This window comes from Mesocricetus auratus, unplaced genomic scaffold (assembly GCF_017639785.1).
Source record: "Mesocricetus auratus isolate SY011 unplaced genomic scaffold, BCM_Maur_2.0 Super-Scaffold_100029, whole genome shotgun sequence".
Lineage (NCBI taxonomy): Eukaryota > Metazoa > Chordata > Mammalia > Rodentia > Cricetidae > Mesocricetus > Mesocricetus auratus.
Genome location: NW_024429210.1, coordinates 13109345 through 13136236, shown reverse-complemented (window position 1 = coordinate 13136236; position 26892 = coordinate 13109345). Strand labels below are relative to the sequence as shown.

The following is a 26892-nucleotide window of genomic DNA, read 5'->3' as shown; positions in this document are numbered from 1 at the left end:
CGCTGGCGAGCCCGGCCTGTCCGGCTCGCCCATTGGCTGGGCGCCTTCGGTGACGGGGAGGGTGGGGCTCGCTCGTGAGCTAAAGGCGGCGCGAGTTTGAGCGCCGCGCGCGCCTCTCCTAGCTCAGCTCTCCCTGTCCCCTGGTGGCCCGCCCCCTCCGGCTCCCGCCAACTTCAGGGGCCTCGGCCTGGGGCCCCTCGGATCACGAGAGGCGGAGGCGAGGGAGCGGACAGAAGAGAGCGCGCACGTAGGTGCCTGATCGTAGGCCCTGGGCCTGGGGTCCATTGTGGAGGCCTGGGTTTGGGCACGGCCGCTGGGGACGAGAATAACCCGCGCATAGGTTGCCACTAGTGTGTGTAGGGCGAGCAGTTTGGGCGCGTTGTGGTCTCGGGGCCCTGGAAACGGTGTATAGTTAAGTTTTGGGGTAAGCTGCCTTAAGGATTTAACTCTCCAGTCGGCTTCAACAAGAAGTCCATCCTAAAAATTAAAACGCTGAAATGAAATTCCTGTTACTAGTTTAACCACGCATATAGACTGTAATCCGTGCTAATTTCTTTAATTTGGCGCCCTTAGTCTGCCACGCTCAGTTTTTCTTTTTGGTTGTATCTCCTTGCACACTTAATCTTCAGTTCAGTCTATGAGAGTCAAGCACGTGGCTCCCCAGTGCCGGGTCAGCTTTGCTGATTAGCAGCCGCCTGGCAGTGGTGACACCAGCTTTAATCCCAGCACTCCAGGGGCAGAGGCACCAGCCTGGTCTACACCAAGAAACTGTCTCCAGGAAAAACAGCCAGCAGCCCATTAGAGGAGAACTGCCAGGATGGCATGGGCCTGAAATCCCAGCACTTGGGAGGGAGGCTGCAGGAATATTAGGAATGCATCCTCAGCTACAGAGTAAATTCAAATGTCAGCTGGAGACAGAAGATGCTATCTCGATATACAAAAACAAATATTCAGAGCACAGCTGACACAGTCCCTAAGTTTTCATTACCTTCGATGGTTAGAGTCAATCCTACACCACAGATATGGATTTGGAAATAAACTGAGTACCAGTAGTATCCAATAGGTATGGAAGACTTTTTGTGCAATGCTTTATCGAATTCTTACAGTCCCATGAGTAACTATTGCAGGAACTCCCACCCCGCCAATCTCATTCTACTCCAGGTTTTTTGCTTGTTTGGATCCGGGGACACTTGGCGCAGCTCAAGTAAGGAATCAGAGGGCTTCACTGAGTTGGTTTTTTGTTTTTGAGACAGGATATTATTGATCTATAGCGATGGCTGGCTAGAACTGGCCGTGGTCTGCCTCTGCCTCCCTAGTGCTACGGTATGCTATTAAATAGTTAACAGTGTCTTTTTTACATACAGGGTCTGACCTTGCACAGCCTGACCTTGAACTCAAGATTTTCCTATTTATGTCTTTAGTGCTGGCTGGGATTACAAGTATATGCCCTTTGGCAAAACAGTCCTTTTTTTTATTTTTTATTTTTTTATTGTGGCTGGGGGTGGTGGCACAAACCTTTAATGCTAGCACTGAGTAGCCAGAGGCAGACAGATCTCTGTGAGCTCAAGGCCAGCTTGATATACATAGAGTCCCAGACCAGCCAGAGCTACATACTGAGACCCTGTCTCAAGAAAAAAAAAAGCAAAACAAAATTAGTATTTTCCAAATAAGGTGGTACATGCCTTGAACCCCAAGACTCAGGGGACTGAAGCAAGATTACCACACAAGTTTGAAGCTAGCTTGAAATTAAAAAATTAAATAAAACTATATTTGATCATGGTTAACAATTTAACAATGGCAAAAGAATAGTCAAAGTAAAACTCCCCTACATCTGCCTTTCTCCCATCCATTTTCTTATCCAGAAGCAATTGTGTGTCTAGTCCATAGAAGTCTGTAGCACACACATGCCCCTTTAAGATGGTCTCATGCAGCCCCGACATGCCTTAAACCCACTATGGCACTGAGGCTGGCCTTGAACTTTTGATCTTCCTACCCCACCTCCTAGTGCTGGGATTCTGGGTATGGACCACTGGGACAGCTCTTTCGCATCTTTTTTTTCCCCTTTTTCTCCTTTCTTTTTTTTTGGGGGGGGTTCAAGACGGGTTTTCTGTGGCTTTGGAGGCTGTCCTGGAACCTGCTCTTGTAGACCAGGCTGGTCTCGAACTCACAGAGATCGCCTGCCTCTGCCTCCCCATTGCTGCTGCCACCACTGCCCAGCTCTTTCCCATCTTTTCAATGCCATGAATGATTCAACGGTTTCTGCACAGTGAATAATTAAGCTAATTCCTGTTTTTGCTGTGACAAACAAGGCTGCAGCTAGTAATCCCATACACTCATCTTCTGGCACAAATATGGACTATCTTGAGGTTAAAGTTCTAAATGTGGAATTATAGTGTCAAAGGCCATGCATATTTGTTTTGCCAGGTAATGTCAAAGTGTCCCCTAAAAAATGGTATCAGTTTTGACACAATGTCTTCCATCTTCCATTGCCTGGAAATGACCTTGTATTTTGTTTGTTTGTTTTTGTTCTTTTTTGGCTTTGGAGGCTGTCCTGGAACTAGCTCTGTAGACCAGGCTGGTCTCGAACTCACAGAGATCCGCCTGCCTCTGCCTCCCGAGTGCTGGGATTAAAGGCGTGTGCCACCAACGCCCGGCCTGTTTTTGTTCTTTTGAAATAGGGTCTCAAACTCTCAGAGATCTACCCACCTCTGCCTCTGGAGTGATGCGATTGTTTGCCACTGAATTGGGATAGAATGAGCATTTTTTGTTTGGCTGGTTTTGTTGAGACTGTGATGCTATGTAGCCCTGGATAATCTTAAATTTATAATCCTCCTACCTTATTCTACCAGTGCAGGAATTACAGGCAGCCACTACACCAAGCTATTCATGTATGTATTGTTAGAAATCAAAGTAAGGGCAAGCACTCTATCTTTATTGATGCCTCAGCATTCTAATTTGAACTTCTGGCTCTGAGCTTTTTGAGGAGTACACAAATTATAGGATTAAAGTCATAGAATACTTTCACTTTAGTTGCAGTATTAACCTTTTCATACATATACATACCCCCTTTTAAAACAAAGTCTTGCTCCATAGACCAAACTGGTCTGCAATTCGCAATGTATTCATAGTGTAGGCCAGGATGGCCTTGATCTCTTATCTCAGCTTCCAAAATGCTGAGATCACAGAGATATGCAGCATCGGTTATTTCATTTTGTGTATGTTCATGTGCATGTATGCATATGTGGGAGTGTTTCACTTTTAAATTTTTAAATATTATTTCATGTGTACGGATGTACCTGCATGTTCCTTGTAGCTTGTTCATGCCCATTCCCCACAGAGGATCCCTGGGCCTGGGATTTCTTAGATGGTTATGAGCTGCCCTGTGGGCGCCTGTAAAGGGAGTGTCAGAGTGCTTCAGCTCCCATTTTGTTCAGTTTTGATTTGTTGCAACAAGGTCTCACTAGCCCAGTTGACCTCCAATTCTACATGTATCCAAGATTGACCTTGAACTTCTGATCTTCTGCTTCTGCCTCCCAAATGCTGGTATTATAGGTATTCACTTTTGTACCCAGATTATATATTATTGGGAGTGGAACCAGGACTTTTTCTTTTCTAGACAGGGTTTCTCTGTAGCAATCGAGCCTGTCCTGGAACTCACTCTGTAGACCAGGCTGGCTTTGAACTCACAGAGATCCGCCTGCCTCTGCCTCTGCCTGCCAAGTTCTGGGATTAAAGGTGTGGGCCACCAACGCCCAGCAGAATCCAGGGCTTCTTGCATGTTAGGTAAGTGCGCTATTAATTGAGATACACCTCTGATTCCCTGCTGGTTTTTCACCTGCAGTACTGGAGATTGAATGAGGAAAAACAATTTTTTTTCAAGACGGTACCTTACTATATAGTTTCTGGCTGTCCAGGAACTCACACATTAGATAAGGTTGGCATGGAACTCACAGAAATCCAACTGCCTCTGCCTCCTAGTGAAGGAAATTATGGGTGCATGCCACCTCACCTGGTAAGGCTTTTTAAAAGATTTTTATTTTATTTTTGATCTTGTGTATGTATAATTGTCTCTGTCAGTATGCCACATACATGCGGGTGTTTTCAAAGACAGTGGAGGTGTCCCTTGGGTCCCCTGGAACTGTAATTACAGGCATTTATGAGCTACTTGGCTTGTGTGCTAGCAATCAAACTGACCTTCTAAAAGAGTAGCATGCGTTCTTGACCACTGAACCATCTCTCTAGTATTTGAACCAGAATCTTGAGCATGCTAGGTAAGTGCCCTAGCACTGAGCTGTGTCCCAAACCCTATACTTTGGGTTTGCTGTTGTTGTTTTGAAACAGGTCTTGGGCCAGGTGGTAGCGGTGCACACCTTTAGTCCCAGCACTTGGGAGGCAGAGGCAGGCAGATCTCTGTGATTTCCAGACCAGCCTGATCTGCAACAGCTAGTTCCAGGACAGCCTCCAAAGCCACAGAGAAACTCTCTCTTAAAACGCCACCCCCAAAAAAAGAACCAGGTCTTGCTATATAGTCCAGGTTGGCCTAGAGCCTACTAGACTAAACTGACTTCAAACTGACAAGCCTCCTTCCTCAACCTCCCCAGTTCTGAGAGTCCAGGTACATGCCACCATGACTGGCAGGTAAACTTTTTAACTCAGGGAATGAAAGATTAGGAATTTGAACAAAGGGATGATGGCTTGTTTTGACCTTCTGTTGTTGAGATAGGGTCTCTCTTTGTAGATCTGGATCCTGGAACTGGATTGTAGACCAGGCTGGCTTGTACACACATAGATGTGTGTACCTCTGCCTCCTGGATGTTGGGTTTTAAATTGTGGGCCACCAGTAACCCTCGCTGGCCTGGAACTTGTTGCATAGACCCATCTGGCTCAGCATCCCCCTCTGCCCTAATTGCTGATCACGGGTGTAAAGAACCACTCCCCAACAGCCGGGTGTTGGTGGCGCACGCCTTTAATCCCAGCACTCCGGAGGCAGAAGCAGGCGGATCTCTGTGAGTTCGAGGCCAGCCTGGTCTACAGAGCGAGTTCCAGGACAGCCTCCAAAGCCACAGAGAAACCCTGTCTCGAAAAACCAAAAAAAAAAAAAAAAAAAAGAACCGTTCCCCATTTCTTCAGTATTTCTAGATACAGGACCATCTTGCCCCCAAAGGAGAAGGCAGTAGTTGAGCATTGTATTATGAACAACTTTGAGACTCTGTCTCAAAACAAATCAATAGAATGTTTCTAGCCAGGCAGTGGTGGTATACATCTGTGATCCTAACTGTGAATGAAATCAAGTATGTCTTCAGAGACTGGTTGACTGAGCAGGATTCCAGTACTGTGGAGACACTGGACTGTTACAGGGTCAGAGGGTAACTACCTTGTGTTAGGCTAGCTTTAGCTTCCAGAACGGCCATTCCTTATCTGCTTCTGAGTAGGAACTAACATCTTGTGACTAGTAGATAAAAACTCTTTGGGATCTATTGAACATAACAAGCCGGGGAGGTGGTACATTTCTTTAATCCCAGCACTTGGGAGGCAGAGGCAGGCGGATCTCATTGAGTTCAAGGCCAGCCTACTCTACACACCGAGTTCCAGGACAGTCAGGACTGTTATACAGAGAAACCTTGTCTCAAACAAACAAACTAACTAACTAAAAAATAAAAGGTGAGACTACTGTCTTAGAACAGCCCCAAATGCTGAGGGTGTCATCAAATAGCATCTGGGATCTTTAGGAAAGCTTCCCCAATCTTGCTGCAGCCATCTCTCTGATGTGCTCACTAATGTGTCCCAAACTTGCCTGGACGTACAATTTCCTTTGTTCTGTAAAACTATGAAACTGCTTCCACATTGGAACATGGAATTTGGGGTAACCTAAATCTGTGTACTAGGCCATGGCCACTCAGAACGCCTTCAGAGTTAACTATCTTTTATTCCCTTTAAGATGGGAGCTGGGGTTTTTATGTTGTCACAGCTCAGTAGACAGGAAGCTGAGGCAGAAGTTATCACAGGCTTAAGGTTGACTGGGCCAACTATAGAGAGACCACATTTCAAAACTGAAAACTTAAGGACTGGCAAGCTGACCCAGCCAGTAAAAGCACCTTCCACCAAGCCTGAGGACCTGAGCTCAATGCCTGAACTCACATGTAGAAAGAAAGACCTACTCCCACAATCGCCCTCTGATGCATACACACGTGTGCAAGCACACAATTAGTTTAAAATGTTATCTAAAAATTATGTTGGCTTCTGGGAGTTGGTGGCGCAAGCCTTTAGTCCCTGGACTCAGGAGGCAGAGGCAGGTCTCTTGAGTCTGAGGTCAGCCTGGTCTACAGATTGAATCCCAGGATTACAGAGAGACACTGTCTTGAAAAAACAAAAACAAACAAAGCTTATGTTGGAAAGATAAATCTGTGGATAAAAGTGCTGTTACAAACCTTGACAACCTGTGTTAGATTCATAGGACCCACACGATGGAAGCAAAGAACCAACTCTTAGTTTTTTAAATTAATTTATTTTTTACAATTCAATCCCAGCTCCCCCTCCCTTCTCTACTCCCACGTCTCTCGTCTGTTCCTCAGAGAGGATGAGGCCTTCCCTAGGAAGTCTACTGTCTGTCCCATCATCTCATTGAGACTGGACCAAGGCAGCTCTCCACCCCCACACCCCTGTGTCTAGGCTGAGTAAGGTATCTCTCCATCTAGAATGGGCTCCACTAAGTCAGTTTGTGCATTAGTGTTAGATCTTGACCCACTGCCAGTGGCCTCATACATTGTCCCAGTCACACCATTGTCACCTATATTAAGGGAGTCTAGTTTGGTCTTTTTTTTTTTTTTTTGGTTTTTCGAGACAGGGTTTCTCTGTGGCTTTGGAGGCTGTCCTGGAACTCGCTCTGTAGACCAGGCTGGCCTCGAACTCACAGAGATCCACCTGCTTCTGCCTCCGGAGTGCTGGGATTAAAGGCGTGCGCCACCAAGCCCGGCTAGTTTGGTCTTAATGCCGGTTCCCCATTTGTCAGACCTGAGGCAGTGATCTCTCACTAGCTCGGGTCAGCTGATTCTGTGGATTTCCCCATCATGATCTTGACTCCTTTGTTTATAGTATCGCTCCTCCCTCACTTCAATTGTATTCCAGGAGCTTGGCCCATTGGTTAGTTGTGGATTTCAGCATCTGCTTCCATCTGTTTCTGGAAGAGGGCTCTAGCTTCTCTGGGGTTGTGGATTGTAGCCTGGGTATCCTTTGCTTTATGTCTGGTATCCACTTATGTGTGAGTCCCTACTATATTCGTCTTTCTGGTTTTGGGTTACCTCACTCAGGATGTTTTTTCTAGTTCTGTTCATTTGTGTGCGAATTTTAGGATGTCATTGTTTTCTTACCACTGAGTAGTACTCCACTGTGTAAATGTACCATGTTTTCCTTATCCATTCTTCAGTTGAGGGGCATTTAGGTTGTTTCCATGATCTGGATTGTACCTTGCATTCTTTCCCGCCAGCTGCCTGGGGCCCGCCACTGTCTCAGCCCCCAAATAACACACGAGACGCTATATTAATTATGAAGCTGTTGACTGTTTGCTATGGTTTCTTAATGGCTAGCTCTGATTATTAACCCATAATTACTAATATATATTTTTATATAAGGTCTTATCTTACTGAGGACACCTGACTCATGTGTCCTCCCTTCCAGGGATCACATGGCGACTCTCCACTCTTAACTACATTTCCCAGAATCTTCCTCCACTCCTAGTCCCACCTATCTTGCTTCCCTATTAGCCAACCATACTTTATTTATCAACCAATCAGCCAAAATATACACAGAAGGCCTTCCCCCATCACTGGCTATTACAAGTAGTGCTATGAACATAGTTGAGCAAATGTCCTTATTGTGTGAATGTGCTTCCTTTAGGTGTATGACCAACAGTGGTATTGCAGGGTCTCGAGGTAGGTTGGTGGCTAATTTTCTGAGAAATCACCCTCCTGATGTCCACAGCGGCTGTACAAGTTTGCATTCCCACCAGCAGTGGAGTAGTGTTCCCCTTTCTCCACATCCTCTCCAGCATAAGCTATCATTGGTGTTTTTGATCTTAGCCATTCTGATTGGTATAAGATGGTATCTATCTCAGAGTGATTTTGATTTTCATTTCCCTGATAAATAAGGATGTTGAGCATTTCCTTATGTGTCTTTCTGCCATTTGAGATTGTTCTGTTGAGAATTATCTGTTTAGATCTGTACCCCATTTTTTAATAGGATTATTTGGTAGTTTGATGTCTAGCTTCTTGAGTTCTTTGTGTATTTTGGAGATCAGCCATCTGTCAGATGTGGGCTCCCGTTCTGTAGGGAGCCATTTTGTCTTGTTGACCATGTTCTTTGCTTTACAGAAGCTTCCCAGTTTCAGGAGGTCCCATTTATTAACTGTTGCTCTCAGAGTCTGTGCTACTGGTGTTCTATTTAGGAAGTGGTCTCCTGTGCCTATGTATATATTTCCCACTTTCTCTTCTGTGAGGTTCAGTGAGGATGAGTTTATATTGAGGTCTTTGATCCATTTGGACTTGAGTTTTGTGCATGGCAATAGATATGGATCTATTTGCATTCTTCTACATGTTGACAGCCAGCTATACCAGCACCATTATTGAATATGTTTTCTTTTTTCCATTTTATTTTATTTTATTTTTTGGTTTTTCCAGACAGGGTTTCTCTGTGGCTTTGGAGGCTGTCCTGGAACTCACTTTGTAGACCAGGCTGGCCTGGAACTCACCAAGGTCCACCTGCCTCTGCCTCCCGAGTGCTGGGATTAAAGGCGTGCGCCACCAATGCCCTGCTTGTTTTTTTCCATTTTATATTTTTAGCTTCTTTGTCAAAAAGTAGGTGTTCCCAGGTATGTGGGTTGATATTGGGGTCTTTGATTCAATTCCATTTGTCTACATGCCTGTTTTTATGCCAACACCAAGTTGTTTTCATTAGTATAGCTCTATAGTAGAGTTCAGAATAAGGACCAACACTTAAAAGTTGTCCTCTAACAAACTAATACAAGGTGTGGCATACCTTCCCCCAGTAGATAGATTGATAGATACAAAATACGAATCTTTAATAATAATATTTTAAAAAGCCAGCATTGTGTTAACACTGTAATCCTAGCACTTGGGAGATCGAGGCAGGAAGATAAAGAGTTCAAAACCAGCTGTGTGGAAAGGTTCAGGCCAGCCAGGCCCAGTGGTGTAACTCTTTACTAGGGAGGCAGAGGCCAGTCAATCTCTATGAGTTCAAGGCTAACCTGAAAGGCTGTCCTCCAAGCCCCCATGAGGTTTCCTGGGCTGTGCTGGACCGTTGTTTGGAGGCCCTCGTCAGAGAAGCACAGCTCTTCTCTTCCAGATGCTGGCCAGAGCTTGAGATACTTGTTGTGATCCCTTGGGCTCTGCACTCTCTCCGGAGCTCCCTCCCCATCATGTGGCTGACCTCTGTGTCATCTGAATTCCTGGCTCTTTACCTTCCCATTCTCCTGCGACGGGATCAGGGCACCTGGTGAGACTTCAGTGTCCCTGCCTACGGGCTTTTCTTTTTAAATTCTATTAAAATTGGCCTTGAGCTGGAAAAAGGGCAAAGAAAAGAAAGGCCTTCCTGAGTTACGTGAGACCCTATTTCTAAAATCCAAATAAATAAATAAATACATTAAGTGTTAGTTTTAACAAGGACTAATGCCATGCTCGGCAGGAGAGCACCTGCCCAGCATACACAGTGCCCTAGGTTCAATCCTAATACCAAAACCACACAGAAAAAAGCCCACAGCATCGTCTTGTCAGAGTCAGAGCACATTACAAGTGGGTCAATGTGAAGATAAGCAATAGAAAGTACAAGAGTTGCAGTATGCCAGTGCTATGGAGAGAGACCCTGTTTCAAAAAGCCAAAAGAGAAAAGTGTGGTAGTGAGAGGCTAGAGAGATGCTCGTGGCTAAGAGCACTTGTTCCTCTCGAGAGGATCTGGCTTTGCTTCCCAGAGCCACACAGTGCTTCACAATCCTCCACAACCCTGGTCCAGGGGAGTCCAATGCCCTCTTCTGGCCTCCACAAGTACAGATGCAGTGCATAGATATACATGCTGAAAAGCACATATAAAATAAATTGAGTAAATACTTTTTCAAAAGCAATTTTTAAAAGTGTAATAATGACTAACTTGGAGACATTTTAGAGTTGCAGCTGGTCCAGCAGGAGATGCTACTGGCATCTGTTAGAGGCCAGTCAGGGATGCTGCAAAATAACACAACACGAGAGTCAGCCCTTACCTCAACAACTGCTCACAACCCTGTGCTATTGCACTGTATTGAAACAGAGTGCTTAAATTATTCCAGCCCACTGGGAGGAAGGAGGGGAGAGAAAGCCGAGACTCACTGGATTAGTTGTTTTCAAACTTTACCATAAGCAGGAGTCACCCTGCAGGCCTGTGGAAATGCACATTTTGGTCTAGATCTAGCTCAGGCTGAAGTTGTACTCCAGCAAACTTGCAGGTGATTTGAGGACAGTCCATGAACTATACTCTCAATAAGGAGACCGAGATTAAGCCAGATGGTGGTGACTCACACCTTTAATCACTTTAAGCACTTGGGAGGCAGAGACAGGTAGATCTCAGTGAGTTCAAAACCAGCCAGGTCTACAAAGTAAGTATCAGGATAGCCAGGACTGTCCCACAGAGAACTGAATTGAGTCTGGTGGTGCAAACCTTTAATCCTAGCACTGGAGAGGCAGGGGCAACTGGATCTCTATGAGTTCGAGGTTATCTTCGACCTCACTATGTATAGTGAGACCCTGTCTCAAAACTAGAACAAAACAAAGTAGAATTTTAACTAAGCTGGGTATTGTAGGCCTTCTGAAATCCCAGCCCCTGGAAGTAGAGGCAGAAGAATCAGGAGGGTTCAAGGTCATCCTTGACTACATAAGAGAATTTCAAGTCTGAAGGTACAGGCTAAGATCCTGTCTCATATACTAATGATAATAATAGTAATAATAATTTGCTAGAAATCACATCATAGCAGTTATTGTTTCTAAGAAAATTGCTTGTGGGGATGGGAAATCCAAACTCTCAAAACAGTATAGGTTATTGTCATGGCCCTTGGTTATCTCCCAGGACTTAAAGGTAAGACCCTGTTCCTGAAGACACCATACATTTCTGCCACAGGACTTGGAGGAATCAAGCCAGAATTGTCCCAGAAACCTCTTTCCTGAGGACTGGCTCTCATAGCATTAGAAGATGTTGTGCACGAAATCAATAGTCTTGCCTGGTTGGTAAGCCTAAGAACCGCAATGAGCAACGCTGTAAGCCATCCCCAGTGGTGATATGGCCCTTTTCCCTTGGGAGTAGCCAACAGCTGTCTAATTGGATTTAAGGCCTGTTAGATAAGAGGGAATTCATGCTTGCTATAGCCAATCTGGCTAGAGAAGTCATACACCCCAAAAGAGAAACTATTGCTGTCATTTCCTAAATAAATATAGTCCTAAGTGGCTGTCCTTACATCCACAGGTCCATGCGGCACTCACCCATCTTCAAAGCAGCTTCTTTCTCTGCAGAGGAGGGCTACTGCCCACAGCTGGACAGAGTGCCGAGAACAGGGACGCAGGCCCAGATAAAACAGCTACAACACAATACCTGCACTTAGAACTCTTGGAACATTGCAGAAGAGGAGCCAGAAGACCAGAATAGTGTCTTCTCAACATGACAGGGAAGCTACACCCATGAAGTCTCAACAGTGGGATTGCCTAAGCAAGATCTGCATAACGACAACACCCAAGCACATAAAGTAAAACTAAAGGTTAAATTTCATCTTTTTCTTTAATAAAGAAACAACAGATACTTTTTAAAGTCCATTTATAAAACTAGATATGAGCCGGGCGTTGGTGGCACACCCCTTTAATCCCAGCACTTGGGAGGCAGAGGCAGGCGGATCTCTGTGAGTTCGAGGCCAGCCTGGTCTACTGATCGAGTTCCAGGACAGTCTCCAAAACAATACAGAGAAACCCTGTCTCGAAAAACCAAACCAAAACAAACAAACAAACAAAAAAAACACCGGGCGTTGGTGGCACACGCCTTTAATCCCAGCACTAGGGAGTTGGAGGCCAGCCTGGTCTACACAGCAAGTTCCAGGACAGCCTCCAAAACAATACAGAGAAACCCTGTCTCAAAAAAACAAAACAAAACAAAAAACTACATATGGTAAGTGGCACATGCTATAATCCCCACATTTGGGAGGTAGACACAGAAGGATCAAGAAATAAGGTCTTTCTTAGATACTTAGAAAGTTCCTAGCCTATCTGAGATATGTAAGACCTTGTCTTTTTTTTTTTTTTTTTTTTTTTGGTTTTTAAGACAGGGTTTCTCTGTATTGTTTTGGCGAGACCTTGACTTAATAACTAAATAAATAACATGACAGTTGAGTAAGACCCCGTATGCTACCTACACAGAAGGCTGGGACAAAACAAACCTGCAGACCTCCACACTAAAAAAATAAAATAAAATGAGAAAGCAGTGCTGGCCTGCAGCAGATGCCCAGGCTGGGAACTCATGGTCCTTTTACATTAGCCTCATAAGAGCTGGCATCTCAGACAGGCATGCCTAGCAATAACAAGGGCTGTTTAGTGTTGTGTGTGGGGAGTGTGAATATGACAAAATAAATTGTCTGTACATAACAATACAAACTTTTTTTTGTTTTTGTTTTTGTTTTTACGAGACAGGGTTTCTCTGTATTATTTTCGAGGCTGTCGGTCCAGCCCAGCCTCGAACTCACAGAGATCCGCCTGCCTCTGCCTCCCGAGTGCTGGGATTAAAGGCGTGCGCCACCATCACCCGGCTAACAATAGAAACTTTTAAAATGTCATTTTATAAATATCACCAATGTAAACAGTTCCAACTTTTTTCTATTGTACCAGGATATAAACAGTAAAGTTCCCTACCGTGTAGAAAGGTCTCACTTCTGGCTAAGAAGAAAGAGTGAGTCTGGAGGGGCATTGGTGGTACATGCCTTTAATCCCAGCACTTGGGAGGCAGAGGCAGGTGGATCTCTGTGAGTTCGAGGCCAGCCTGGTCTACAGAGTGAGTTCCAGGACAGCCTCCAAAACAATACAGAGTTGTCTCGAAAAACCAAAAAAAAAAAAAAAAAGAAGGAAAGAAAGAAAGAAAGGAAGTGAGTCTGCAAGCCATGAAATCCATGCTATACAGATTAGATTAGACCAGGGGTTAAGCTTCAAGGGCCTACATAATGCCTCTCCTCTCTCTCTCTCTCTCTCTCTCTCTCTCTCTCTCTCTCTCTCTCTCTCTCTCTCTCTCTCTCTCTCTCTCTCTCTCTCTCCCTCTCCCTCTCTCTCTCTCTCTCCCTCTCTCTCTCTCTCTCTGTGTGTGTGTGTGTGTGTGTGTTATCAGAAGAGGGTGTGTCAGACCCCCTGCAACTGGAGCTACAGGCTGTTGTGAGCTGTCTGATGTGTGTGTTAGGAGCTAAACTCAGGATCTCTGGAAAAGCAGCAAGTGCTGTTAACTACTGAGTTATCTATCTCTCCAGCCCCTCATCTATTCCAGCATTTGCAAAATGTTCCCAATGGCCTGAGTTTCCCAGAAGCCCTAAGCAGGCTGATCTGTGAGTTCGAGGCCACCCTGGTCTACTGAGAGAGTTCCAGGACAGCCAGGCTACACAGAGAAACCCTGTCTCAAACAAACAAACAAAAACTATATTAGGGTTCTCTAGAGTCACATAATTTATGAAACGAATCCCTCTGTCTGTCTTTCTGTCTGTCTGTCTGTCTCTCTCCATATATGTATATGGAAAGCAGGCTCGGTGGGGGAGTGGATTGCTGCAAGGTGAGGGCAGACGGAAGAACCTTGCTTCTTCCACTGGGGAGATGACTGTGTGGTTAAGAGCACTTCCTTTTCTTGTGGAGGACCTGGGGTTGGTTCCCACCATCTGTCTGGTGGCTCACACTATCTGTACTCCAGTTTCACAGGATCTGATGCCTTCCTCTGACTTTTCTGGCACTAGACACGGATGTGATGCAATGCATACATCCAGGCAAAGCACACACGCACAATAAATCTAGAAACAGTCAAAGCCACAGCCGTATTTACACCCAATGTACCTAGGTCATCTGGTTCCAAAACAGAACAGAACGTGTACACACACCAGTACCAGCTCTGCCTAGTGTCTGCGGATATGTGCATAGGCCTGGTAACTACTCCTAAGGATCCCCAGTAACCCATTTTACTTTGAGTAGACCTAAAAACATTTTCTACTCTACTTGAGAAGTAGAGGCAGGAGGATCAGGAGTTGAAGGCCAGTCTTGGCTATGTTCCAAGTTCAATATAAGACTGGTCTACAACAGAACATTGGCTCAAGAAAACTAAAACCAAGGGCTGGTCATGGTAGCAAATGCCTTTGATCTGAGCACTTGGGAGGTAGAAGTAGATGGAATTATATAAGTTCAAGTCCAGTGTGGTCTACAGAGTGAGTCCCAAGATAGCCACGGCTACATAGTGAGAGCTTGTCTCAAAAAACAAAACAAGCAAACAAAACCAAAACCAAAACAAAACCAAAACCTGTCCTACTGCCGGGGCGCACGCCTTTAATCCCAGCACTGCGGAGGCAGAGGCAGGCGGATCTCTGTGAGTTCGAGGCCGGGCTGGACCGATAGCCTCCAAAACAATACAGAGAAACCCTGTCTCCTAAAAACCAAAAAACAAAACAAAACAAAACAAAACAAAAAAAACCTGTCCTACTCCTATCTGCCCAGATTACTAAGAGTAAGGCCTGTTGTAATTGCCTTGTAATATAAGTATTTATCATTTCAGAATTGCCTTGTGAAAATACAAATGGTATTATATATTATTTAGGCATGTTTTCCCCTCAAAAGGTAATATACATTTTTTCTGAACCTTACTTGTTTTTTCAGTTAGTGAATTTTTATATTTATTTATTTATTGAGATTGGTCTATATAGCCCCAACAAGCTTGATACTTGGTATGTAGCTCAGGATAGGCTGGAACTGATGGCAATTTTTCTTACTAAACTTTTGGGTACTAGAGTTAGGGTCTATCAAATTGTGGTTACCATTCCATGGTTACTGAGGTATCCTGAATATCTTTGTTCTAGTTTTTTACTTATGTATTTATTTTTGTTGTGGGATATTTGGTCACACTGTGTGAAGATGTCTCTGGTTTACCTCACTTGCCTAAGACACCTTCTGATTGCTTTAGTAAAGAGCTGAGTGGTCAATAGGTAGGCAAGAGAAGATAGGTGGGACTTGTGAAGAGAGGAACCAGGGGAAGAATGTCTGACCAGTGAGACATGGAAGAAGTTGGACATTCTGTACTGAGAAGACTTAACAGCCATGCGGCAGACCACAGGTTAGTATAAATGGGTTGATCTAAGTTATAAGAGCTAGTTGGGAACAAGTCTAAGATAAGGCCAGGCCTTCTTACTTAATAAGAAGTCTCTGTGTTATTATTTGGGAGCTGACTGTCCAAAGAAACTTTGACTACATTTATTTATTTATTTATTTATTTATTTATTTATTTATTATTTCTAATTTTGTGTGTGTGTGTGTGTGTTGTGTATGTGTTGTGTGTGTGTGCTGTGTTTATGTGTATGTGGTATAGTGTGTGTTCTCCTGTGAAGGTCAGAGGATGACTTTGGGGAGCTGGTTTTTTCCTTCCACCATGAGGGTCCCAGGGATTGAACTCAGGTTGTTAGTTGGGCAGCAGGTCTTTCCCCATCGAGCCATGACACCAGCCCATGGGTTTGATTTTTGAAAGATCTTGCCTGGGGGTGGGGGATGGGGGGGTGGGCTGGTGGAGGGAGAAAGGGGAAATGGGATTGACATTTGAAGCATGCATGTTTCTAATTTAAATAAAAAACATACATTTAAAAAAAGAAGATCTTAGCCGGGTGCTGGTGGCGCACGCCTTTAATCCCAGCACTCGGGAGGCAGAGTCAGGCGGATCTCTGTGAGTTCGAGACCAGCCTGGTCTACCAAGTGAGTTCCAGGACAGGCTCCAAAACAATACAGAGAAACCCTGTCTCGAAAAACCAAAAAAAAAAAAAAAAAAAAAGATCTTGCCTATATCACAGGCTAGCTTTGGACTAGGTTGCCCAGGCATCCTGGACAGTGTTGTCTTCTTGCCTCGGACTTCCAAGTGACAGGATTACAAGAGAATTACATCATGCCAGGCTTTTAGGTATCCTGTTTCCCCTTGATTAGAGTGCATTGCTTTATCAGACGCTCTGTGATGACTAGCCTTGCTCGCGGATCGATTAGCACATGTGCAAATGCATCTGAGACGTAAATTCCTACGAGTGGCATTGTCAGGTCAAAGGGCATATGCATTAGTAATTTTGACAGATATTTCCAAGTTGGCCTCTACAGGGAGTAAATCAATTTTCATTCCCATCAGCATTAGGTGAGAACACCTGTTCTCCTCAGCATCTCAGCAGTCTAATAAACTGCTGGTAACTTGCCAATCTGAAGGATAAAAAAATGGCACCACCACATTCTTCCCATTAGAAGGAAGGTTGAGGTTTGGAGAGATGGCTCAGTGGTTAAGAGCACTGGCTGCTCTTCCAAAGGACCCTGGTTCAATTCCCAGGACTCACATGGCAGCTCACTACTGTCTGTAACTCCAGTTCCAGGGGGTCTGACACCTTCACACCAATGCACATAAAATAAAGTTAATTAAATTAAAAAAAGAAGAAGGAAAGTTGAGCATTTTGCCTTCAACTTATGAGGTTTTATTTCCTCCTTTTTTTTTGTTTCCGGTTTTTTTATGTTGTTTTTTTGTTTTTGTTTTTTGAGACAGGGTTTCTCTGTGGCTTTGGAGGTTGTCCTGGACTAACTCTTGTACATCAGTCTGATCTCGAACTCACAGAGATCCGCCTGCCTCTACCTCCCGAGTGCTAGAACTTAAGGTGTGTGCCACCAATGCCCAGTTTATTTCCTCCTTTCTGAACTCACAGCCTCAAGCTGGTTGTATTTTATTATTACTATTACTATTATTATTATTAATTTTTGTAATAGTAGTACTATTAAGACAAGGTCTCACCATGTAGCCCTGGCTGTCCTGGAACTCTGTAGACGAGGTTGACCTTGAACTCTTAGAGATCCACCTGTCTCTGCCTCCTGAGTGCTGTGTGCCACTAGGTTTAGCTTTTGTTGTTATTTTGGTTTGGTTTTTCGAGACAGGGTTTCTCTGTATTGTTTTGGAGGCTGTCCTGGAACTCGCTGTGTAGACCAGGCTGGCCTCGAACTCACAGAGATCCACCTGCCTCTGCCTCCCGAGTGCTGGGATTAAAGGCGTGTGCCACCACAGCAGAGCATGGCTTGTTTGTTTTTTCAAAGTCTGTATATGTGTGGGTCTTTGCATAGGTATGTACACTTGATCACAGGCCCAGGAGGCTAGAGGCTTCAAATGTTCATAGAGCTGGAGTCCTCAAGTTGTGAACCTCCCAGGGCTGGTGCTTGGACCAAACATGTCCTCTCCAAAAGAACTTGATTGGAAGCCAAATGACTTTGGACTTGTGGTGACTGTCCTGCTTCTGCCTCCGAAGGTCAGAGTCACCGTGCCTGACTTTTTTTGTTTGTTTGATGCAGGATCTTCTGTAACATAGAACTTGTTATGAAACTAGGTGACCTTGACCTTCTGTTTTCTGTTTAGTGTTTGTGCTTACAGGAATCCCTGGAGGACAGAGGTTGATATCTTTACATTCTTTTATTGCTCTCATGTGTGTGTGTGTGTGTGTGTGTGTGTGTCTGTCTGTCTGTCTGTCTGTCTTTATGGTTCTCCACTTGACTGCCTTGAGACAAGGTCTTTCACTGACCCTGAAACTTAACTTTCTGACTAAATTGGATAGCTAACAAGCTCTGGGGAGCAGCCTGTCTCTTCTCCCAGTATTGGTCGTGTGTGTGTGTGTGTGTGTGTGTGTGTGTGTGTGTGTGTGTGTCTGTGTGTGTGTGTGTGTGTGTGTGTGTGTGTCTGTGTGTGTCTGTGTATGACCCTGGGCTCACCAGAGTGTCTTAATTGCTTGTTTTCTTTCTTGCCCTTTCCAACTCTACATCAGTGTCTTTTATAGTTCTAATTAAAGGTTACAACCAAAGTTCTCCTGGGATTAAGAAATTGTGCTTGCCAGGTGGTGGTGGCGCACGCCTTTAATCCCAGCTCTTGGGAGGCAGAGGCAGGTGGATCTCTGGGAGTTTGAGGTCAATCTGGTCTACAGAGTGAGATCCAGGACAACCTCCAAAGCCACAGAGAAACCCTGTCTCAAAAAAAAAAAAAAAAAAAAAGAAAAGAAAAAAAAAAGGAAATAGTGTTTAGGGAAGGAATGAATGAGCGACCAGAATTTCACACGATTTATAGTTACTTTAGATTTACCACCTGCAGGTGGCTGTTGCCTTGACTGGCCTGGAACTCACAGGGTCTGCCTGCCTCTGCTGGGATTCACTGAGCAGTCACAGCACCCAGCAGGTGGCTGTTTTGAGGCAGGTCTCCTTACAGTGCCTTGGCTGGCCTGGAACTTTGTATGTAGACAAGACTTGCCTTGAACTCTTGCCTGCCTCTTCCTCCTGGGATTTCAAACATGTCCCATGACATCTGCCTTAATAATTCGTTAACTGTATAAAACTCAAAAGTGGGATGGTGGTGGTGCACACCTTTAGTCCCAGCACTAGGGAGGCAGAGGCAGGTGGATCTTTGTGAGTTCAAGGCCAGCCTGGTCTACAGAGAGAGTTCTAGGACAGCCTCCAAAGCTTCACAGAGAAACTATGTCTAAAACAAACAAGCAAACAAACAAATAAATATTTAAGCCAAAAACCAAAACAACAAAAATAAACACAAGGCTCATTGATAGGCTGTAAAGAGGAGAAAGAAAACCAGACTGAAGTACCATTCTTCTGGTGCTGTGTCTGGCACACTGTGGCAGACTCCTGCTTAGCCCTGTGTCTGGTCCCCGAAACAAAAATAACGGCGTGTTTCAAAATAAAATAAAAATTAAGACGCTGCTGCTGTAGGCCTGTAATTCCAGCTAATCAAGAGGCTCAGGTAGAATTTTGGCCTCGTTAGGCTACTGTGGATCCTCTCCTTCCACCAGGTGTGTTCTAGGTGGTCTAGCACCTTTATCTTCTCTGAACAATATTGTTCAAGGCTCCCAAAATGAACTCCACATATTGAGTCCCAGGAAAACCAGAACTGTTACACAAAGAAACCTTGTCTGGGAAAACAACACAAAAGTCTTAGTATGTGTTTCTGAGATTGATCTCAGGCCTTTACAAGTCTTTTTTGTTTTGTTTTTCCCCCCAAGACAGGTTCTCACTAGCCATCTGACTGGCAGGTCTGTGAGTGGAGGGTTAAAGGGGTGTGGAGGGTTAAAGGGGTGCGCCACACCTCAAGCGGGGGCCTCATAAGGCAAAATTCTACCGCTGACCTACATCCCAACCTCCTGTCACCTTTTTTGCTTTGCACATTTGTTTGTGTGGGGACTGAGGAGATGGCTCAATAGTTAGGAGCACTGCTTGCTCTTCCAAAGGACCCAGGTTCAATTCCCAGCACCCACGTGGCAGCTCACAATTGTCTGTAACTCCAGCTCCCTAGGATCTGAATTCTCATACAGGCGAACCTGCAGGCAAAACACCAATGCAAATGAAATTAGAACATTTATTTGTGTGTGTGTGTGTGTTTGTGTGTGCTCGTGTGCTTGTAACCCAGGTGACCTCTCTCTTTCCAGACTCCCTCTCAGTTCCTCTTATCTGGAGAAGCCCAAGCCAGCCTCCTACTTCCAATCCTCTTCCCTCAGCCTCTTCCAGGTTCTGGAACTACAGGTGTATACCACCCCGCCTGGAGACACGCGAGTATTTCTCTGACGATTTCATACGTGTCCATAGTGCGTTTTGATCTCTCTCCCCTTTCTCTTCTCCCTTTCCTTTCCCATCCCTGTCACTCCTTCCCCCGCCCAGTGCTTTCCCAGAGTCTTGACTTTGGTGTTGTTTTGTGACCCATTTAGTTTAACCTGGGCCACATATTCTGTCATGGGAGCCTGGTGGGGTCACCAGTGGCCCTGGATGTAACGACTGCTTTCCCAGAATCTGTGCACAGCACGTAGTTCAGCACAGAGGCGTGGGGCCTGAGCCCTCCCCCGCCCATGCCCGGCCATCGGCCTGTCCATTGGTGCAGAGCTAGGGCAGGCGCCTGGCTCTGTTAGCCCCTAACTGCTTGTCTGTATCTTGCCGAGAAGCTAGCCCTTCTCCCTAGCTACTGGTTTTTACATTCTTCCCATTCCTCTTCTGAAAAGGTCCCTGAGTTTTTGTTACTGTCATTGTTTGTTTTGTTTGTAGAGACTAGGTCTCACAGAGTTCTGGCCAGCCTGCCCAAGAATGACCTTGAACTCCTGATCCTCCTGCCTCTAACTCCCAAGAGCTTTGGTTATAGGTGTGTGCCAGTGCACCCAGTAAGACATACCTTTATTTAAACATTTTCTTCATTTTTTTATGTAAAAGACATACATATAACATAAATACATGTGGACTGAGACACACATGTATTTTACAAATACAAGTACGTTCATATATACACAGTGAAGACGGATGTAAATGTCACACAAATGTTAGCAACAGAACCCTGTGGCCGGACATGGAGCTCATAGGTTGCCCTTGCCCTTCCTCAGGACCACCACACTGCTCTCGTGTCTCCCTCCTGTGTACGTGCTCCGAGGTATGACCAACTGCTGGGGCCTTTGCCCCTCTGTATCTGCCTGCTCCTGCTGCTCCTGGCCCGGAGCTGAAGACAGCTTGCTTCCCAAGACTCCTGCTAGGTCTTTCAGAACTCCACAGACCTCGGACTCCCCGGCTTCTGCTTCCAGGAATGCCCTCACTCCAAGTTCAGAGAAAACAGAAGTCTTTAGAAGAAACTTCCCTGGCTTCCTGCTTCTACAGTAACACCCTTCCTTCCGCCGATGGAGCCGTTTTCCTACCTATCCTGGGCATCACGGCCGCAGCCCTCTTTCTATTAGGCTTCTCAATGCTAATGATCCCCTCTCCCCCAAGCCGGACTCTCTTGAGCTTACTAGTCTTTTTATTCTAATCATTTGGGGTGGATTTGTCCCCATGCGTGACAGGGTCAGAGGACAGTTTTGGAAGCTAGTGCTTGTCCCTGTACCTTATAGGCTCTGTGGGTCAGACCCACCAGTCCTCAAGCTGCTTCAAGAGACTTTACCCACTAAGTCATCTTGTTGGCTTCTGTTGTTTGAGACAAGGCCTCAATGTAGCCTGAGGCTGGCTGGAAACTCACCACAGAAATGGTGTTGTGTAGATCAGGCTGGTTTTGAACTCACAGATATCCTTGGAATCTGCCCCTGGATTGTTGGGGTTAAAGAAAGGGTGAGCAGCCTTCCTGGCCTCTTGTGTTTCAGGCTGACCTTGACCTCATCATGCAGAGGAGGCTCACGTGGAATTCCTGATCTTCTTGTCTCGGTCTCCCGATTGCTGGGATTACAGGTGTACACTTCTTTTTTGTTGTTGTTGTTTTTGTTTTTTGGTTTCTTTTTTGAGACAAGGTTTCTCTATATTGTTTTGGAGGCTGTCTGTAGGCCAGGCTGGCCTGGAACTCACAGAGATCCGTACAGGCGTACACTTCTGCACCAGGCTGGGTTTTTGGTTTTTGGAACAGTCTTGCTGTGAAGCTCTGGCTGGTCTCAAACTTTCAGATGTCCTCTGCTTCTTCCTCCATAGTGCTGAGTCATCATGCCCAACTCTCTTTGGTTTTGATTTTGAGATAAGCATCACGTAGCCCAGGCTGGCTCTGAACTCTTGGTCTTCCTGCCTCTTTAAATGTGCCCCTCTAGACAACTTGCACGTTCATTTTCCTTCTCTGTCAGCTAATGGGGTCCATCTCCTCATGTTAATCAACCATTAAATACTTTAATTTTATGAAATTTCTCTTCAAATGTTTTCCTTTACTTTGTTATGTATATTTTAGCCTAAGCATTTTGTTAGACAGGATTGCCCTATATAGTTCTGGGATGTCTGGAAACTAGCTCTGTAGAACAGGCTGGCCTCTAACTCTCAGGATCACCTGCCTCTGCCTCCTGAGTCGTGGGATTAAAGGTATGGCCACCACCACCAGGTTAAGCTAAACATTTTGTAAGAAGTAGGCATGTAGCGAAAAGATTTTGCTTGGGTTATCTCCTGATCCACACTGCCATGTGTACTTTTTGAAGAAAGTGATTTGTGCATATTAGTAAATCTTAGCAGCTACTGTGTATGGTGCCCTGTATGTGTGAATATGTATGTATATATATATATATGTGTGTGTGTGTATGTGTGTGTGTGTGTGTGCATTTAAATATTTGATATTGGAGATGAATTGAACCTATGACTTCACACATACTAAAGAGATACTCTACCTCTGAAATACATTTCCAGATCCCTGTTTGTTTATTTATTTAAAGAAAAATAAATATAGGTATATTCTACTTAGTTTTTATTGTCAACTTCACACACCTCGAGTCATCTGGGAAGACTCAAGCTGCTGAATTGCCTGGGTCAGATTGGTCCCTGGGCTTGTCTGTGAGATGTTGGCTTGACTGATGGCTGATGTGGGAGAACCCGCCCATCGTGGGCAGCTCCTTCCCTAGGAAGGTGAGCCTGTGATATTTAAAAAAAGCCAACGTAAAGAAAATTTTATTTACATTGCAATGCTAAATAATGGCCATCATCTAGGAGATGAGTTCCACTGGGCCATGGTAGAACCACACTGCACAGATACAGGAACAATAAAGCAATTCCTTTGTAATACAAAAAAAAAAAAAAGCCAACAAAGGCCGGGCATTGGTGACACACACCTTTAATCCCAGCACTGGGGAGGCAGAGGCAGGAGGATCTCTGTGAGTTGGAGGCCAGCCTGGTCTACAGAGCGAGTTCCCGGACAGCCTCCAAAACAATACAAGAAACCCTGTCTCGAACACCCCCCCAAAAAAGCCAACTTAGCATGAGCCAGTAAACAATGTTCCTCCATAGTTTCTACTCCAGATTCCTGCCCTGATGCCCTCCCTGAGGAGTCATGACCCAGAAGTAGTAGATGAAATTAAACCCTTTCCTCCCCAAGCTGCTTTTACTCAGTGCTTATCACAATAGCAATAGCAACAAAAGCTAAGTAAAAGAACTTTATTTTAATTCTATATTTATCTATTTATTTATTTTAAGATATGGTTTTTTTTTGTGTGTAGCCTTGAACGTCCTTGAACTCTGTAGACCAGGCTGGCCTTGAATTCACAGAAATCCACCTACCTCTGCCTCCTGAGTGCTGGGTTAAAGGTGTGTGCCACCACTGTCCAGCTATTTTTGTTTGTTTCTTTTGAGACAGGGTTAACTAAGTAAAGTTGTCTGGCCTGGAAGTCAAAATATGTAGACCAGGTTAGCCCCAAATTCATAGACATTTGTTTGCCTCTGCTTCCTGAGTGCTGGGATTAAAGGCACGTATCGCCGCACCTGACTTTGTTTTGTTTTAAAGAAAGGAAGCAGGTTTCTTAGTGCACAGCAAGGTTTGCAGTGACAGCAGCAGAAGAGCCACTGGCCTAAAAAGGAGTTTCCTGCCACGTTTCCCAGTGCCATCGGCAAAGTACTGTGCATTCACACCTGACACATTTGTTTAGGAATGACTGTCATTCTGCCTGTAGTTCACCGGCCACCAACCTGCTCCAAAGTCATACCACAGAGACTTCCTATTAGTTTTGAATGCTCAGTCTAGCTTAGGCTCATTTCTGGCTAGCTCTTTTTTGTTTGTTTGTTTTGTTTTTTGAGTCAGGGTTTCTCTGTGACTTTAGAAGCTGTCCTGGAGCCGTGCGTTGGTGGCGCACGCCTTTAATCCCAGCACTCGGGAGGCAGAGGCAGGCGGATCTCTGTGAGTTCGAGACCAGCCTGGTCTACAGAGTGAGTTCCAGGACAGCCTCCAAAGCCACAGAGAAACCCTGTCTCGAAAAAACCGAAAAAAAAAAAAAAAAAAAAAAGAAGAAGCTGTCCTGGAACCCACAGAGTTCTGCCTGCCTCTGCCTCCCGAGTGCTGGAATTAAAGGCGTGCGCCACCAATACCCGACTCAGTACTGCTTTTTCATGTGTTGAGATAAACAACAATCCAAAATTAGCACACAGAGCACCTTCTCTCTCTTTTTCTCGTTTGTGCATGTGTGGTGAGCATCCATAGGTATGTTTGCCTGTGTGTGCGCGTATGTCTGTGGAGGTCCCTCCCCCGTCACTCTCCCCCTCTGTCATTGAGTCAAGCTCTTCAAGTGAACTCAGACCTCATTAGCCAGGTGTTTTTGGGGAAGGGGGCAGTTCCTATTTCTGCCTTCTGAGTGCCTGAATTACAGAGGTGCTTCTGTGCCCACAGACATGTATATGAGCTCTGGCCAAACCAGGCCCCCTGTGTGCCCGAGGAGCCCTTCCTTTAATGACAGTCTCTCCTCAGTCCTGGGCTGGCTAGCCTGGAACTCACTGTCTCTGCCTCCCAAATGCCAGGATTGCAGGTTTTCAATACTAAGCTAAGCAAAAGCAACTTTCTAGATGTTGACCTATAGCTATAACCCTGGCACTTGAGAGGTAGAAACAGGCAGATGGGGAGTTCAAGGTCATCCTTAACTATACAGAAAGTTTGAAGCTAGCCTGAGCTATATGAGACCTCGTCTTTAAAAAAAAAAAACCAGCAGGGCAGAGGTGGTACATGCCTTTAATCCCAGTACTTGGGGTGGGGGTGGGGAGCAGAGGCAGATGGATCTCTGGGAATTCAAGCCAGCCAGAGCTATTACATAGAGAAATCTTGTTTAAAAAAAAAAAAACAACAAAACCCCAAAAACAAAACAAAATGAAACAAAAGTAACAACAAGAACAACAACAACAAAAAAACCCTAAACAATCCCACACCTCAACCACAGCAACAACATAAAAGAAAACCTTTTCTTTTTCTTTCATTTTTTAAAAATTAAAATTTTTTTTTTTTATCATTTGAGATGGGCTCTTGCTCTGCAGCTCTGGCTAGCTTGAACACTCAGAAACCTCCCTGTCTCTGCTGCTTAGTGCTGGGGGTTCGGGTTTGAGAACAGCTCTCTCAATGAAAAGATTTTATGGCATCACTGATATATTTGGCCCCTATAGAAACTGTAGAGCAACAACGAAGTGTGGCTACGCACTGTCTGGAATGTCAATGCTTGGGAGGTAGAAGCAAAACGATCAGGAAAGTCAGGGCCATCCTCAGCTACATAGTGTAATCATTGGGGGTCAGATGGAAAGGTATTCTGGCACTTGGGAGCCACAGAATATTAAGTGTTACAGCTCAGATGGAAAAGTATTCTGGCAATCGGAAGCCAAGGAATACACAGGTTACAGTAGTAGTTTACAGCCCTGCTCGTGGGAAAGACTTCCCCAGTGAAACAGCTCTGCTCCAGCAGTGGAGGGCTTCCCCAGCGAAGTCGTTACAGTTCAGCTGCCGTCCTATGGAGTGTAGTGTAACCACCCTGCTTTCAGTAGGGGACGGTTTCCCTACTCTCTCTACAGCTCTGCTCTACTCTGGCTCAGGGGAAAGTGTTACAGCTCTGCTCTACTCTGGCTCAGGGGAAAAGTTGTTACTTCTCTCCTCTGCTCCATTCTGGGGAAAGAAGTACTCACCTAAGTCTCATTCAAGAGATTTATTGGGAAGGAAGTATCCAGGAGAGTGGCTGCCTCTGCTAGGGTGGCAGAGGACAGCCTGAAGCTGAGCAGATGCGGGGTTAATACAGGGCTTCTTAGGGCCAGAGTTTTTCTAGGGAGATTTCCAGGGTGGGGATTAGTCAGATTTCAGTCCCTGAGATCAGATTGGCTAGATCTCATGCTCAGGGATTGGTTGGTTTTCTGCTCAGGGTTAGGGTCAGAGGCAGGTTTGGCTCTGGTTTCAGGACCAAAGTGTGTTTCTTTCACTGGTTATTTTTAGCCTTTTGGCTCTAATTTTAGTGTCAGGGTGTGTTTCTTTCACTGGCTCTGATTCTAGGGACAAAGTGTGTTTCTTTCTTTCTTTCTTTCTTTCTTTCTTTTTTTTCTGGTTTTTCGAGACAGGGTTTCTCTGTGGCTTTGGAGGCTGTCCTGGAACTAGCTCTTGTAGACCAGGCTGGCCTCTAATTCACAGAGATCCGCCTGCCTCTGCCTCAAAGTGTGTTTCTTTAGCAGTGATTTCAGGGTCAGGGTGCATTTCTTTGGCTCTGGGTACAGGGAAAAGTGTGTTTCTTTAGCTGGCCCTGTTTTCCCTGCATATAGCAAGTTTCAGCCCAGCCTGAGCTATGTGAGATTCTAACTCCAAAACGATAAAATAATAATAAATTTTAAAAAGGGAAAGAAGCAGAAAGAGAAAGAGACTAGTTGAAGGTCACGGTCCTTATCGACCCTGCCGCGTGCACCCCAGTAAGAAAGAAAGCGGGCTGGTGCTCTCATTCTTTCCCATGACCACATCTAGAATTCAAAGAAGAACTGTGCGCGCTTCTCCGAGGTGACTCCTAAACCCTGAGCCCGCTGAGTGGAGCCAATCCCACCCTTGCTGCAGACGCCCCTCCCAGAGCAGAGGTGGAGGTCCCTATTGTTCTCGGCTTCCTTTCTTCCTCCTCTCCCAGCCGCCTTAAGCCTCTGTCCTCTGCTCCCTGCCGTCTAAAAGGAGCCGGGGTTTTCCCTGCCCAGCCCGTTAGTTCACAGCACTTGCTGTTGCACCCCTATTTTTTAAAACTTCCTTTTCCCCAAAAAGAGCATTTCTGTAGTCCCTAGGGACTTTTCCAATTAAGAATAAACACTGGGATGCCAGCAGAGTGAAAGGATCTCCATACAGTGCCTTGTTTTTTTTTTAGACAGGGTCTCACCCTGTAGCTGAGGCTGTCCTGGAACATGA

General features: G+C 45.2%; 1 long non-coding RNA gene across 1 annotated transcript; it reads left to right on the top strand.

The window, feature by feature from the left end:
• Positions 1-95: 95 nt before the first annotated feature.
• LOC121134708 lies at positions 96-21928 on the top strand. Its single transcript, XR_005871831.1, has 3 exons — positions 96-247; positions 11497-11785; positions 20663-21928. It is a non-coding gene; the product is annotated as an uncharacterized LOC121134708 (long non-coding RNA).
• Positions 21929-26892: the final 4964 nt, after the last annotated feature.